The sequence below is a fragment of the Homarus americanus genome, unplaced genomic scaffold (assembly GCF_018991925.1).
Source record: "Homarus americanus isolate GMGI-L3 unplaced genomic scaffold, GMGI_Hamer_2.0 scaffold31037, whole genome shotgun sequence".
Lineage (NCBI taxonomy): Eukaryota > Metazoa > Arthropoda > Malacostraca > Decapoda > Nephropidae > Homarus > Homarus americanus.
Genome location: NW_024722227.1, coordinates 11115567 through 11130766, shown reverse-complemented (window position 1 = coordinate 11130766; position 15200 = coordinate 11115567).

Below are 15200 nucleotides of genomic sequence, written 5' to 3'. Positions count from 1 at the left end.
ACAATATAACGCGGTGCATCTCGTGTATTCTTGGCACCGTCTCGTACATTATGCAATATATTATTAGCTTCAGTACCAGCATCATCACCTTAATGGTTGTGCTCACCACTCTCCACTAATACCGTCACCGATTGTTATCACATCACCTTTGTTTTTATTGTGTTTTTTTTTTCCAAAATGTTAACATTTCCAATCAAACTTTTCCTGCACATACCTTAGGTCTGCTTATCTCACTCTTTACAAAATTCTACCTTTTCAAGACACCAAACACACATTGTACAACTACTTGACAGGACTGTCCTTCTAGTGACTTACGGTCAATCTATAGAGAGAGAGAGAGAGAGAGAGAGAGAGAGGATCCAGATCATCTTTATTGCCTAACACCACCTAGTAAGGAGCCTCTATAATCTACAGCATCAACATGGCCTCATACCCAACATCTCGCTCTTCTAAATTACAAAGCGTCTTCAAAAACACAGAAAAAGAAAGAAATAAGAGAGAGAAAAAATATATCATATTTCGATCTCTTATAATAAAAAATAGAACAGAAAACAAAAGCTCTCGTTTTGTCAGAGGAAAAAAGTTTGTTGTTAAGACGTGATCCTTTTGTTGTTCCCGGGGGAGACAACACTGGGGTCGCTGCTGTAACTCACTTTCTTCGCTCTTATTAGATTCTTGATCACTCGATTCCGGATGTCTTCCCCGTGTGTGTGTGTGTGTGTGTCTGTGTGTGTATTTTTTCATATGTATTTTGATGTTTATCCTCTATTGCTTCTCTCAGTATGGTTCATAGGGAAGATGACAATGTTGAACAAGCATTGTAAAGTAATCTGATAAAAAATTATTATTTTTATTTATTTTTGTGGGAATATTACAACCCGTCATATAAATAGACATATATTCACACCATTCAACATTAATGTGAGTTTGAAGGTAAACTCTTAATACCGGTGATCTGTCCTTTGACTTGTGACCTTCATGAGAGACCTCCATAGACACAGCTTCTTTAAAAAAAAAACTCCTCTGGAGGAATTCAAATCTGCGCCTCCGGGTGGCAAATCTTATCACACTGGTCCACCTTATAAAACACAAGATCAGATTCTTTCAGGGACAAACTTACTAACATTGTTTCGCAGTTGATCAACTTCATAAAAACAATTAAGACATTACTGCTTCTAATCACAATATATTAACCAGTCTAGCGAAGGAAAAATTTGTATAAAAAACTAAAGTTCTCGGAGATGGTTCCCACCTCCATCGTTCTATCACACTAACACCGGCTGAGGCGCAAAATAATTCTCACAGAGGAGGAAAAATGTTACGGAGAAAAGAGTATACAGGTGTGACATTCCCTCCGTATATCCTCCACTCGTGTTACATAACTAGTGTAGATGTTGTTTGGGTGACATTAACGAGGCATCACACCCTAATAACCTTCAGAGTAAAGAGTTTCTTCCTGGGGAGCGCCTCCGTCGATCCTCACCTACACAATGTTGTTTTGTGTTGTGCGTAGAAACATTAACCTCTCAGTCGCACCTCTTAACCACACCTGTCTCTCAACCACCACACCCCTTGTTTCTTAATCACAGCAGCATCCATCTCCTCAACAGTAACAACACATCTCTCAGCTGCATCTAAATCCTCAGTAGCACCCCTCATCTCTCAGCTGCATCTAACTTCTCAGCTGCAACCCTTATCTCTCAGCTGCATCTAACTTCTCAGCTGCACCCCTCATCACTCAGCAGCTTTCAGCTCCTTAGCAGCACCCCTCATCACTCAGCAGCATCCAGTTCCTCTCAGCACCCCTCATCTCTCAGCTGCATCTAACTTCTCAGTAGCACCCCTCATCTCTCAGCTGCATCTAACTTCTCAGCAGCATCCCTCATATCCCAGCTGCATCTAACTACTCAGCAGCACCCCTCACCACTCAGCAGCATCCAACTTCTCAGCAACACCCCTCATCTCAGCAGCATCCATCTCTTAGCACCAAAAATCAGCTCAGCAACACCCCTCATCTCAGCAGCATCCATCTCTTAGCCCAAAAAATCCCCTCAGCTGTAAAAAAATAAACAAACAGCCTGGCGCTCTACTATGTAACACATTCTTCTCCATTAGATATAATATGTTATGACTTCCTTGAGCTTGGGTGAACCTACAGGGGTGTCCCGGGGGAGCCGAGAAGGAAGGGAGGGAGTCAGAGAGGGTACCAGGGAGTTAGGGACGGAGGAAGACAGGGAGTCAGGGAGGGTACCAGGGAGACAGGACGGGAGGTAGGAAGTTAGGGGGGAAGGCAAGAGGTCAGAGAGGGAGGCAGGGAGTCAAGGCGGGAAGTAGGAAGTCAGGGAGAGAGCCAGGGAAGTAAGGAGGCAGGAAGTCAGGGCGGGAGGTAAGAAGTCACGGAGTGAGTCGGGGAGCGAGGCAAGGAGGCAGGGCGGGAGGTAGGAAGTCAGGGAGAGGGGCAGGAAGGCAGGGAGATGAGTCAGGGAGGGAGGCAGGGAGGGAGGAAGGCAGGGAGTCAGGGAGAGAGGTAGGAAGTCAAGGAGGGAGGCAGGAAGTCAGGGAGGGAGGCATGGAGTCAGGGAGGGAGGCAAAGAGGCAAAGTTAGAGGAGTCAGGAGGAAGTCAAGGATGGAGGCAGGAAGTCAGGGAGGGAGGTGGAGTCAGGGAGAAAGAGGCAAAAAGTGGGGAGGGAGGGAGCTGGGGAGGTAGGCAGAGGGGTAGGTAGGGAGGAGGCAGGAGGGGGCAGGGACAAGTGGAGGGGGGGCAGGTCAGGGGAGGCAGGAGTCAGAAGGGAGGCAAGGGATAGGGAAGGGAAGGAGGCAATCCGTGATGGAGAGGCAGGAGTGAAGGAGAGAGGCAGGGAGGAGGGAGAGAGGCAGGTGAGGGAGAGAGGAGGGGGGAGAGGGAGAGAGGCAGGGAGGGAGAGGTAGGGTGAGGGGGAGAGAGGCAGGGTGAGGGAGAGGCAGGAGGGAGGAGGCAGGGGGTGAGGGAGAGAGGCAGGGGTGAGGGAGAGAGGCAGGGGGAGGTGGGGAGAGAAAGCAGGGAGAGAGAAAATAGGGAGGGGAGAGGCAGGTGAGGAGAGAGGCGGGGTGAGGGAGAGAAGCAGGGGAGGAGAGGCAGGTGAGGGAGAGAAAGAGGGAGAGAAGGGGTGAGGGAGAGAAAAAGAGGAGAGAGTAGGGGGTGAGGAGAGAAGTAGGGAGTGAGGGAGAGGCAGGGGCTGAGGGAGAGAGGCAGGGACTGAGGGAGAGAGGCAGGGACTGAGGGAGAGAGGCAGGGAGGAGGGGAGAGGCAGAGAGTGAGGGGGAGGCAGAGAGGAGGGGAGAGGGAGGCAGGACTGAGGGGAGAGAAGCAGGGACTGAGGGAGAGAGGCAGGGAGGGAGAGAGCAGGAAGGGAGGGAGAGAGGCAGGGAGGGGAGAGAGGCAGGAGGAGGGAGAGAGGCAGGGGGTGAGGGAGAGAGGCAGGGAGGAGAGAGAGGTGGGAGAGAGGCAGGGGGTGAGGGAGAAAGTAGGGGGTGAGGGAGAGGCAGGGGGTGAGGGAGAGAGAGGCAGGGACTGAGGGAGAGAGGAGGGGACTGAGGGGGAGAGAGGCAGGGACTGAGGGAGAGAGAGAGGCAGGAGGGAGAGGGGAGGCAGGAGGGGAGAGAGGCAGGTAGTGAGGGAGAGAGGGGGGAGGGGAGAGAGGCAGGTGAGGAGAGAGGCAGGGGGTGAGGGAAAGAGGCAGGGAGTGAGGGGAGAGAGGCAGGGGAGGAGGGGAGAGAGGAGGGAGGGAGAGAGGCAGGCAGTGGGGGAGGGAGGAAGAGGGGAGGAGGGGGAGGAGGGGACAGAGGTGAGGGAAAGAGGCAGGGAGTGAGGGAGAGAGGCAGGAGGAGGGAGGAGAGGCAGGGGAGGAGGGAGAGGGAGGGGCAGGAGGGAGAGAAGTAGGGGGGTGAGGGAGAGAGGCAGGGAGGAGGGAGAGAGGCAGGGGTGAGGGAGAGAGGCAGGAGGTGAGGGGAGAGGCAGGGGGTGAGGGAGAGAGGTGGGAGGAGGGGGGAGGAGAGGGAGGAGGGGAGAGAGGGCAGGAGTGAGGAGGAAGGTGGGAGGAGGAAGGGAGGCAGAGTGAGGGAGAGGGGTGAGGGGAGAGAGGCAAGGGGGGAGGGGAGAGAGAGGGGGTGAGGGAGAGAGGTGGGAGTGAGGATAGAGGCAGGGAGGAGAGAGGCAAAGGAGGAGGGAGAGAGGCAGGAGGGGAGAGGGTAGGGGTGAGGGAGAGAGGCAGGGGGTGAGGGAGAGAGGCAGGGGGTGAGGAGAGAGGCAGGGGTGAGGGAGAGAGGCAGACTGGAAGGGAGAGAGGCAGGGACTGAGGGAGAGAGAGGGGTGAGGGAGAGAGGCAGGGGTGAGGAGGAGAGAGGCAGAGGAGGGGAGAGAGGCAGGAGGGAGGGGAGAGAGGCAGGGGAGTGACTGAGAGAGGCAGGGGAGGAGGAGAGAGGCAGGGAGTGAGGGAGAGAGGCAGGGGGTGAGGGAAGAGGCAGGGGTGAGGGGAAAAGAGTAGGGAGGAGGGAGAGAGGCAGACGGGAGGGAGAGAGGCAGGGACTGAGGGAGAAGCAGGGACGGGAGGGAGAGAGGGAGGGGGAGAGGGAGGGGTGAGGGAGAGAGGCAGGGACTGGGAGGAGAGGTGAGGGGAAGGGAGGGGAGAGAGGCAGGTGGAGGAGAGAGGCAGGGGTGAGGGAGAGAGGCAGGGAGGAGGGAGAGAGGCAGGGTGAGGGAGAGAGGCAGGGAGTGAAGGAGGAGAGGCAGGGATGAGGAGAGAGAGGAGGAGGGAGAGGAAGAGGGGAGGAGGGAGAGGCAGGAAGAGAGAGGGGTGGGGAGAGAGGGGGAGTGAGGGAGAGGCAGGGGGTGAGGGGAGAGAAGAAGCAGGTGAGGGAGAGAGGCAGGGGGAGGGAGAGAGGCAGGGGGGGAGGGAGAGAGGCAGGAGTGGAAACAGAGGAGCCAGGAGGAGCAGTGAGTCAGGAGGGGCAGAGTCAGGAGCGAGGCAGGAGTCAGACAGAGGCAGGGATAGAAAGGGAAGCAGGCAATCAGATGGAAAGAGGCAGGGGAGTGAAGGAGAGAGGCAGGGAGTGAGGGGAGAGAAGTAGGGGGTGAGGGAGAGAGGCAGGGATGAGGGAGAGAAGCAGGGGGGAGAGGGAGAGAGGGGCAGGGGGTGAGGGAAAGAGGCAGGAGGGGAGAGAGGGGGTGAGGGGAGAAGTGGGGGTGAGGGAGAGAGAGGCAGGGGGAGGGGAGAGAGGCAGAGGCAGGGGGTAGGGAGAGGGGGAGGGGAGAGGGAGGGGAGGGAGAGGGGGTGAGGAGAGAGCAGGGGATGAGGGAGAGAGGCAGGAGGAGGGAGAGAGGCAGGGAGGGAGGAGAGGAGGAGGAGGGAGAGACGGGTAGGAGAGAGGGGAGAGAGGCAGGGGGTGAGGAGAGAGAGGCAGGGGTGAGGGAGAGAGGCAGAGGAGGAAGAGGAGGGGTGAGGGAGAAGTAGGGGTGAGGGGAGAGAAGTAGGGGTGAGGGAGAGAGGCAGTGAGGGGAAAAGCAGAGTGAGAGAGAAGTAGAGGAGAGGAGGCAGGTGAGGAGAAGGGTGAGGAGAGGTGAGGAGAGAGAAGGGGTGAGGAGAGAAGGGAGGGAGAGAGAGCAGGGGGTGAGGAGAGAGGCAAGGGTGAGGGGAGAGAGGCAGGGGGTGAGGGACAGAGTCAGAAAGAGGGGGGGTGAGGGGAGAGAGGCAGGGGTGAGGGAGAGAGGCAGGGGTAGGGAGAGAGGCAGGGGTGAGGGGAGAGAGGCAGAGAGAGGGAGAGAGGTAGGGGGTGAGGGAGAGGCGGGGGTGAGGGAGAGAGGCAGGGAGTGAGGGAGGAGGAGAAAGGCAGGGACTGAGGGAGAGGCAGGGAGGGGTCCGGAAGAAAGGTAAGGAGTTAGGGAGGGAGTCCGGGAGAGAAGAAGAATGAATAATGGAAAACAGAGAGGAAAGGAGAATAACAAGGAAGAGTAGGAAAAGATGAATAAAACAAGTGAGGATTGGTGGGAAGGGGACTTGGAAATTGTGGGTGCTGACAGCTGACTAAAGATATTTGCCGAGGTGAGATGAACCTCCATCCTCCACTCCCCACCCTCCACCTCTCACCTCCATCCCCTCCCATCCTCACCTCACCTCCATCTCCCCTGGTAGTAATCCTCATGTTCGCCCCATCCCCAAATTTTTCTTAAAGGTAAAATGCTAGAGCAGCTAGGATGAGAGGACGACCAAGGAGCAGCTAGGAAGAGAGGACTGGCCAGTGGAGCAGCTAGGGGAGAGGACTGACCAGGGGAGCAGCTAGATGAGAGGATTGGCCATGGGGCAGCTAGGATGAGAGGACTGACCAAGGGAACAGCTGGGAAGAGAGGACTGGAAAGGGGAAACAGCGAAGATGAAAGGACTGGCCAGAAGAAGCAGGGATGAGAGGACTGAAAAGGGGAACACGAAGATGAAAGGACTGGCCAGAATAAGCTAGATGAGAGGACTGGAAAAGGGGAACAGCGAAGATGAAAGGACTGGCAAGGGGAATAGCTAGGATGAGAGGACTGGAAAGGGGGAACAGCTAGGAAGAGAGGACTGAAAGGGGAACAGCGAAGATGAAGACTGCCAGGAAACAGCTAGGATGAGAGGACTGAAAGGGAAACAGCTAGGAAGAGAGGAAGGGGAACAGCGAAGATGAAAGGACTGGCCAGGGGGAACAGCTAGGAAGAGAGGACTGGAAAGGAAAAGCGAAGATGGGAGGACTGGCCAGGGGAAACAGCTAGGAAGAGAGACTGCCAGGGGAAACAGCTAGGAAGAGAGGACTGGAAAGGGAACAGCGAAGATGAGAGGACTGAAAGGGGGAACAGCTAGGAAGAGAGGACTGGCCAGGGGAACAGCTAGGATGAGAGGACTGGCCAGAACAGCTAGGAAGAGAGGACTAGGAACAGCGAAGATGAGAGGACTGAAAGGGGAAGGAAGCAGGGATGAGAGAGGACTGAAAGGGGGAAAAAGGAAGATGAAAGGATAAAGGGGAACAGCTAGGATGAGAGGACTGGAAAGGGGGAACAGCTAGAAGAGAGACTGGCCAGGGGGACAGCTAGGGATGAGAGGACTGGCCAGGCTAGGAGGAGAGGACTGAAAGGGGAACAGAAGGGATAAGAGGACTGGAAGGGGAAAGCTAGGATGAGAGGACTGGAAAGGGAACAAAGCAGATGAGAGGACTGAAAGGGGGAACAAAGCAGGGATGAGAGGGACTGAAAGGGGGGAACAGCTAGGATGAGAGGACTGGAAAGGGGGAACAGCTAGGATGAGAGGGACTAAAGGGGGAACAGCTAGGGATGAGAGGACTGGGGAAACAGCTAGGATGAGAGGACGAAAGGGGAAAAACAGGGAAGAGAGGACTGGAAACAGCGAAGATGAAAGGACTGGCCAGGGGGAAAGCTAGATGAGAGGACTGCCAGGGGAACAGCTAGGATGAGAGGACTGGAAAGGGGAACAAGCTAGATGAGAGGACTGAGAAGGAACAGCCAGGATGAGAGGACTGAAAGGAAAGAAATGGAAGCAGGGATGAAGAGGGACTGAAAGGGGAAACAGCTAAGAGAGGACTGAAAGGGGAACAGCGAAGATGAAAGGACTGGCCAGGGGAACAGCTAGGATGAGAGGACTGCCAGAACAGCTAGATGAGAGGACTGAAAGGGGAACAGCTAGGATGAGAGGACTGGAAAGGGGAACAGCTAGGATGAGAGGACTGGAAAGGGGGAACAGCTAGGAGAGAGGACTGGAAAGGAAATAGCTAGGATGAGAGACTGGGCTAGGGAACAAGCAGAGGAGAGGACTGAAAGGGGGAACATCAAAGATGAAAGGACTGGCTAGGAAGAAGCTAGGATAGAGAGGACTGGCCAGGGGGAACAGAAGCAGATGAGAGGACTGGCCAGGGAATAAAGCTAGATGAGAGGACTGGCCAGGGGAACAGCTAGATGAGAGGACGCCAGGGGGAACAGCTAGGATGAGAGACTGAAAGGGGGAAAAAGGAAGATGAAAGGACAGCTAGGGGAACAGCTAGGATGAGAGACTGGAAAGGGGGAACAGCGAAGATGGAGGACTGGCCAGGGAAGGAAGCTAGGATGAGAGGACTGGAAAGGGAAACAGCTAGAAGAGAGGACTGAAAGGGGGAACAGCTAGAAGAGAGGACTGGAAAGGGAACAGCTAGATGAGAGAGGACTGAAAGGAAGAAGCGAAGATGAAAGGACTAAAAGGGGGGAACAGCTAGGATGAGAGGACTGGAAAGGGGAAACAGCGAAGATGAGAGGACGGCCAGGGGAACAGCTAGGATGAGAGGACTGGAGGGGGAGAAGTGGATGAGAGGACTGGCCAGGGGGGAATAAAGGAGGAGAGGACTGGCCAGGGAACAGCTAGATGAGAGGACTGGCAAGGGGGAAGCGAGCTAGATGAAGGACTGCATAGGGGGAAGCTAGGATGAGAGGACTGCAAGGGGACAGCTAGGGATGAGAGGACTGGCCAGGGAAGGAAGCAGATGAGAGGACTGCAAGGGAACAGCTAGGATGAGAGGACTGCCAGGGGAACAGCAGATGAGAGGACTGCCAGGGGATTAGAGATGAGAGGACTGCCAGGGAACAGCGAAGATGAGGACTGCAAGGGGGAAGCAAGAAAGAGAGGACTGAAAGGGGAACAGCTAGAAGAGAGACGGCAAGGAGGAAGCTAGGAAGGAGAGGACTGAAAGGGGGAACAAGGAAGATGGGGGGACTGGCCAGAAACAGCTGGGAAGAGAGGACTGGAAAAGGGGGAACAAGAAGAGGACTGGAAAGGGGAAATGAAGATGAGAGAGCTGGCCAGGGGGAACAGCTAGGAAGAGAGGATCAAGGAGGGGAGCAGCTAGGGATAAGAGAAAAAGCCAGGGGAGCAAGAGATGAGAGGACTGGCCAGGGGGAGCAGCTAGATAAGAGGAATAGCTGGGGGAGCAGCTAGGATAAGAGGACTGCCAGGAGGAACAAGCCAGGATGAGAAGAATGGCCAGGGGAGCAGCTAGGATGAGAGGACTGGGCCAGGGGAGCAGCTAGATGAGAGGACTTTCACGGAGGAGCAGCTAGGATGAGAGGACAGGGCAGGGGGAGCAGCTAGGATGAGAGGACTGGGCAGGGGAGCAGCAGCTAGATGAGAGGACTGGGGGGGAGTAGTAGATGAGAGAGGACTGCAGGGAGCGGGGATGAGAGGACTGGGCAGGGGGAGCAGCTAGATGAGAGGACTGGCCAGGGGAGCATCTAGGATTAGAGGACTGGCCAGGGGGCAGCTAGAATGAGAGACCGACCAGGGGAGAACTAGGATGAGAGGGCTGGCAATGGGGAGCAGCTAGATGAGAGGTCTGGGCAGGGGGAACACCTAGGATGAGAGGACTGGTCAGGGGGAGCAGCTAGGATGAGAGGACTGGAGCAGGGGGAGCAGCTAGGATGAGAGGACTGGCCAGGGGGAGCAGCTATGATGAGAGGACTGGCTAGGAGGAACAAGCCAGGATGAGAATACAGGGGGAACAGCTAGGGCGGCAAGATTATCCATGAGGACTAATTAAGTTTGTTGTATTCGGGAGAAAGTCTAACCAGGAAAATACCAAATGAGATGCACACAAATTTAGTTAAGAGACATGGTTGGGTATGACACTTGTATTCATTTTTTGCGTCACATTGTTGGAGTTCTCATGCAGATAATTATATGACCCACCCTCTGTGATCACTGAAAATGACACACATAACCAATTTGATTACCTGAATTCATATCACGAATAGAAAATTATTGGTACACAAATAATTATAAATGATATATTCCTGAAATGTTGAGAAAAGATTTGAACTGATGTTGCCTCGAAGTAGAACCATAGACATTCGAAACAATATACTGTTGTATTACTAAAGAAATTATAATTTATAGATAAGACCCACAAACTATATGCCCGGGTGCACGTAGTTTGTGGGAAAGGATTCATTAATATTAGTTTACGCCAGTTTATTACTTCCACTGAGGGAATAATTCATTACCTTTTTATCAATCTGACTGACATTAAGTATAGTAACTTGTCGGGTTTAGGAGAACTCTTACCTAAGACAACTTGTACCCACCTGAAACTACCCGTACCCACTTTGGAAAAAAATATCCAAAAACCAGAATTTTATAAGTTAATAGTGCCATATATAAATCATATATAAACACACAGAGAAACGGGAAATAATTCATGGGAGTCATTTTCAGATCACCAGAATATCGAGTAGTAAAGATTTATACATATGCTTCCAGTTTTGGAATCATAAACCTTGCCACAATTAGTTCAAGTTAGATAATCTCTACCTCACCCACAGGTCCGGTTATTAATGGTCAGAGGTTAACTACAAAGGTGACCACATAATAGAGCAGGTAGGAGGTAATAACGTTATATTTGGTAATGTTAACTTGAACCAAATAGGAAATACCAACATTCTGTACAAGAGTACAGTATGGTGGTGAAGCAGACTTCAACCTTACCACTGGGTAGCCCCCTCGGTTACACCACCACCCTCAAAACCTCACTTGAACTGTGATAGGTTACCGTTATGCTGACGCCATTTCGTTACACCTCTGATGCTTGCCACGTTCAAATCTTCGTCGAATATGAAAACGGAGACATATTAACATTAAAAAATGTCATGGTTAGGAAGATTATTGGATAACAAGCTCATTGACAACCTGCTCCACCGTATATGGTAAGACTGGGAGGGTGTGGTGGTGGCGGCGACGTAGTGTGGAGACAACTTGCGATGTGGAGAATGGAGGTCAACCGAGTCATGAGGGCTGCAAATGCTACATTGTTTTAGCATAATATAGGTATATCCAAAGATGATTATATATATATATATATATATATATATATATATATATATATATATATATATATATATATATATATATATATATATAAATGTACGGTCAGGATAGGTAAGTGCTAAAAGAAGTAGGTCTACCAATACCTGACCCAGGACCTGGTTCACCTCCTGTATATATACACCTTGTTGTATTATTCTAGTCTGTACTCACCCTGAAGAGTGAATTACACAAAGCGCTTGGGAACCTGTGTTTCTTTTTTCAAATATATATATATATATATATATATATATATATATATATATATATATATATATATATATATATATATATTATATATATATATATATATATGTGTGTGTGTGTGTGTCAGCAAACGGTACGTAGACTACCCAATAAACAAAACACAGACATTACAGTATCATATTGGTAGCATTAATGTACGATAAGTAGCACTAAATATGCCCCATGGCCCGGTATTGGAGGTGAACCTGTCTGTCTGTGTCCGTAGAGAGTTCGTACTGATTCAGCGTAAAATGTCAGTTTTTTTTTTATATACAAAAAAAAGACAAAATTCTATCAGAACTAGAATACATCCATTCACCTACTAATTCTAGAATACTTTTGATTTAATCAACTTATGAATGCCGACATCCTGCCCTTGCTAGCCTCGACCAAGCACCCACACAGTGACTCATCACTACCCACACTGACACCACCTGAAATAATTACTATCAGTATATAGTTATACAGCGTAATTTGTGAGTTTTATTTTAATCGTGGGGAACCGGCAAGCATAGTATATCGACCGTTAGAGGTATTGCATATAAATGTGGATAGTAGGAGGCCTGTATCGTGGAGTGAGTGACAGCGGTGGGGAGCGTCTTCACAGGTGTGCTCAGAGCCGTCATGAAATATCAAAACAGGATTGAGGAGGATTACTTATTTAACACAATTGTATGGTGGTGGGGTAACCACTAGCGTAGCTAGGGGGCGGGGGACGGTCTAGCCCTCACGGCACTTTTGGGGCACTTTTGGGTCTGCTCATCACCATATCTGCAGCTACTGAGACGTTAATCTTATCGGCGGCAAGTTAATCCGTCGTCTGACCTAACACCTGACCCACATCATCACGGCCACGTCATGAGCTACACCCTTGCTATGCGCCCCCCCACACACACACAGCCACAACCTGCCTGGAGGATTAAGGAAACAACTTCAAACAAGTACGCCAGTGAGCTCATGTGGTGTGGGTCAGGTGTTAGAGTCAGACACGACGAGGATTAATTTGCCGCCGATACAAAGGCGTCGCTCCAGTAGCTGCAAAACATCAGTCTCGGGTCATATCAGTTCATGTACAGCCGACGATCACCAGTTACAACAATTTACTTCAGTTCTGCACAAGTCTCCATCGTGACAAGACGAGGGAGGCTAGACGACTTAAGTTCTCTTGTGTTTTCGATCCAGTTATTTACTTCGTTGGAAGACATAATACTATAGTAAGAAATATCAAAGTATTGGTTAAAAAATATTGATGTGACTTTTGCTGCGGTACTGAGATTAAATATTAAGATTTTGTTTCACAGCATTGCGATTTTATACTAAGATACTATCCTCACTGGGGTACAGACAAGCCCCCGACAAAAAGCCCCCCAGACAAGCCACCCAGACAAGCCCCTACTTTGATCGGGGGTGGCTTTGTCTGACAACAGTAAGGCAAACTATTTAATATATATATATATATATATATATATATATATATATATATATATATATATATATATATATATATAAAAAGAGTAATCACTGTGCAATATGTATTTTTGTAGGGTCACAGGGGCAGCAAACTCAAAAGACCCGCCCCAGGCAGCTACGCCTGGGGGGTAACCCTCACAGTTCTACCTTTGGGGCAGAGCCCCCAGTCTCCTGACGTCCAGTTCCCAAACTTATCCACCAATCTTCTCCATCGTTACAAGACTACTACCTCTTCATTCATAAATTTGACATTGCGACGATGCCACATTTATGTTAACATCACCACAGGACGTAAAAGGAACACTTTGGGGCAACTGTACATTATTTTCCTATATCACGCATTGATACTGTTTAAGTTATATACAAGAAATGAATTCTTAGTCAATATATCCGATGCTAAATCCTAAATAGCTAGCCAATTAAAACATATATGTCAACTCTTCCCCGTTACCAGATCACCTGCCTCCATCATGCAGGAAGTAGGCAATTTATGAATATTCCAAGCCTAACCTTTCTGCTGTAGAAAAAACACTCACTCATTCAGGGAGCTCCTCTCTGATGGAGTGGCAACAACAGAAAAGCCATCAAGCCGCTTTGTCACTAAATAATTACCTCCATTGTCCTCTGTATTTCCCTTTTCCTTCCTCTATTCTATTGTAAGATGCCTACCTCTGAGTACGATGAATTGACACAATGAGTATCTTAACCCCTTGAGTATGATGAATAAACCCCCATCATACTAATCTTTCTTTATTATCGTTCTCATTAATTTTAATCATTATTTTACCTTTTTATGTACTCAGTATTTTGTATTATCTTTGGTTTAATGTAATCCACAATGTCAAACTCCTTGCTCTTAAAAGCCTCTTATCTTACTCTTTGGTGCATTTACCTTTAATTCCTTCCATCACACACTTTGTCATAAATGTTCACTACCTTATTGCATCATTTTCGTAGACATACTATGAATGGCCACTCTATCTTCCAGGAACAGCATCACTCCTGCCTCAGTCACCCTTAAGGTGCGTCCACAAGTGTGTACATTTTGTCGCCAACATGTGTTCAACAAGAGGAAACACCGACCTAGCGCACGCGCGGCTACACCCTACTAGAGTCGGAACCCTGTGCCTCATTTCGTCTTGTCAATCACATGTTGGCGACAAAAGTAAGAATCTTTACCTTCATTTCCCTCACTACTGACTGCATCCATAAATATGTTGAACACTTACTGTCAGATCCCACATTCCCCCTCACTGTATCAAGCAGCTTCCCTCCTGCTCCCCAACCCTTCATCACCTCCCACAGTGCCTCTTGATCCACCCTACCGTATAGCCTTCCTCATATCCATAAATCGTACATACATTTTGCTGTCTTTGCTAATTTATTATCTTTTACGAGATACTGCCTGAAAATATTTGATTATTAAAACTCTTCCCTCTTCTAATTCCTTCCTGCTCCTGTTACCTTCTGTTACCTTCCTCGCACTTTCAGTTACAACCTGAATATATGTATTTTCTCAGATACAACTCAGTAGACTAATTCTTCACTAGTTTTTGCACTCTTCCTTACCACCTTTCACATTCATTGCCTTCGACCTGTTATCTGGTACTTTCCTATGTTTTTCCTTTCCGTTTACTAACACCTTGTCTACGGGGACCCCTGCTTACTGAATAAAATCGTCTAACGTTATCCAAATAAAATATTAAAAGTGACTTCCCCGTAGACAAGGAGTTAAAATACTTATTATTTTCCTTTTCTCCACATTTCAACATCTCTACCTTAATACTGTTGACTGAGTTTCTTCGGTTTTTCCTCTCCTTAGGCATTTCCACCAATACATCTGGCTGTCCTTCTCCCTCTCTCCCTCCACATAAACTCGTCACATTTCCATCAGTCGACACCATGAAAACGTCAAAAATATCCTTCCACATTTTTACTCTCTCTTTCATGTCTGTTGATATTTTCTTTCCACTGTCTTTTATTTTACTGTTGTTTTATGCATTTCCCCTTCCTCTTAGTGATTGTATATTTTTGTTATCTTTTGTTTCCTATAACATCACTGCTTAACTTTCTTCCCAGTTTCTTAGCTTTGCCTTTCGTTAAGTCCCTCACTATTTCCTCCACCCTCTTATGCCCAGCTATATAATCCAATCTCCTCCACTCCCACTCTTCTAATTTCTTTCTTTCTTCTTTTTCGTCTGCAAGATATTCTCCCCATGCATTTATCTTCTCCGCCACTGTCTCATTTCCCCCCCAACCATAAATTACCGCCTCAATTTCCCCCACAATGTTGTCATCTTCCCCCAGTCTGTTTCTGTCCTCCTTGTATACCTTTCTTCTCCAGCCTCATCTAACTCCTCCTCAAGTTTTAGAATGTTGTTTTAACCTCTGCTTCCACGGGTTTATCCTACTTTACTCTAGTCGCTTCTGTACCTGTTTCTTTTGTCTCTTAAATCTCATTTCATTCTCATTAAAAAGTTTGCCAACATCTGTCATCGTTTCTCTTATTGCTTTCGTTCCTTTACATGCTTTTCAATCCCTTCATAAAAACATAAGGAATATAAGAACACGGGAAACTGCAGTTT